At 34.8% G+C, this 1,791-nt stretch overlaps 2 protein-coding genes across 4 annotated transcripts in view; one reads left to right on the top strand and one right to left on the bottom strand.

Moving 5' to 3' along the window:
- LOC107555697 (ankyrin repeat domain-containing protein 27-like) overlaps positions 1–1,791 on the top strand; it is a 48,692-nt gene that overhangs the window by 2,983 nt on the left and 43,918 nt on the right. The gene's annotated exons all lie outside the window — the stretch shown is intronic.
- Positions 1–1,791, bottom strand: part of LOC107555719 (histone H4) — a 24,377-nt gene that overhangs the window by 1,488 nt on the left and 21,098 nt on the right. The window lies entirely within an intron of this gene.

Genomic DNA, 1,791 nt, shown 5'->3' with positions numbered 1-1,791 from the left:
CAGAGCAGACTGCGTTTGTCGGAAGGAGGGACTTTGTAGAAAACGAAGCGTTTGAGAGAGGCGGGGCATAGAGGACCTACAATAATGTACAGTATTTGAAAAATAACGTGTTTTTTGAACATTAAAGCATGTCAACATATTCTGTTACACCAAATACACAAAATAATGATCTTTAAAAAAGCATCATATGACCCCTTTAAGTCTGGGTTTGAATTTGGAATAATGGCTAAACATTGTCTCGCCATGTATGGATTTCTGATTTGACTTCATGATCTTGGACAGGGGTGTCAGACTCGGCTCCTGGAGAGACACTGTCCTACAGAATTCAGCTCCAAGTTGGGCTGTCACGATTATGACATTTGGCTGACAATTAATTGTCTAAAAATAGTCATGGTTATTGCGATTAATTGTCTGTTTTAGGGCTTTGTAATGAGGAATTATGCCGATTATCACGATTAATTGTCTGTTTTTATGGCTTTCATTATATAATTGTGATTAATTTAAGGGTTCAGTAAATAATTATGATGTTATCTTTTTGAGTTATTATTTTGTACTGTAAGATTACATAGAGTATTCCAAATTCTAAGAATTGGCCGAATCCGATCCAACACCAGCACTATTTGTTTTCTACACCACTACAGAATATCAATACTGTGTTTGTGGAACTAATGGTCACGCTTTCAAACCCTTTGTTAAACGCAATCCACTAAATACTCACTTCCTCATTACAGAGAAAAACTACATTTGAATAAAAATATATAAGCTATGAAATTAAACTAGCTGACTGCATAATTTAGCAGCAAAAACAATATCTTGGAGAAAAAAAATCTTTGGTGCACATTACAATTTAAACATGTTTATGCTGTTAACTATTTGTATTCTTGCAAAATACATTCATGAATATAAGATAGAAATCATGAGAAAAAGAAAGGCTTCTAATAATCTTTCTGTTTGTGATAATTCCTTCCTTCCTTAAACTTAAAGTATTATAATGGGAATATATCATCTTGGAGAGAGAGTTTTATGCTGACTGTCATAACTGAGCGTGACGCGCTGTTTGAATGCTGAGCGGAGAATGACTGACAGCTGCAGCAGAAGGAAGATGAGTTTCTGTAAACCTCAATTCTGTCCCTCACATTAAAATATGGAATGGCTTCAGATGATATAGTGCAGGGCTCCAGACTGAGACCATTTTTTCTGCCTGTGCGACTACATTTCGTGTTGCGTGCAAGCACTGTCACCGTTAGTTTTACTTTTCTTTTTGTTTTCATTTTTGAAAAACTTATCTTTGCTGTTTACCTCACATTACGCTATGGAGGCTCTCTTTTATTTATTTATTTGATTCCTCAGTGTTTGCTAAACGTTCTGTAATTTATTAGTCGGTATATAATACAGCATGTGGTGTGTGCCATGCCTTATCTTATTCGTTTTTGTTAATAAACGTTTTGTAAGCTAGTTTGTCATTGTATCTTACTGATTTATTGTTGTTGTGCTTTTTAATGAAGAATAACAATGAATCCATCTTTTGTTTTAGTCTTAAAAAAATGAAAGGTGTGTAGATGTATGCAAGCAAAACAGTGACAAGATCGCGAATTCGAAAGCGAAAGCATCCGAAGCCCGCGGCTTAACACCGCAAAAGAGAAACTCACATTCGCAAAATTCAAATCACAAATAATACTACTGATGATAAAGAACAGGTTCGTTAACCTTTTTAGTTTCCATATAACTATAAACTATGATAAAAGTTCGTCAGCATGCATTGAATAATCCCATGTTGTAGCGCAAAAAAAA

Source organism: Sinocyclocheilus grahami, unplaced genomic scaffold (genome assembly GCF_001515645.1).
Source record: "Sinocyclocheilus grahami isolate Dianchi unplaced genomic scaffold, SAMN03320097.WGS_v1.1 scaffold543.1, whole genome shotgun sequence".
Lineage (NCBI taxonomy): Eukaryota > Metazoa > Chordata > Actinopteri > Cypriniformes > Cyprinidae > Sinocyclocheilus > Sinocyclocheilus grahami.
This window is presented reverse-complemented; position numbering and strand designations above follow the sequence as displayed.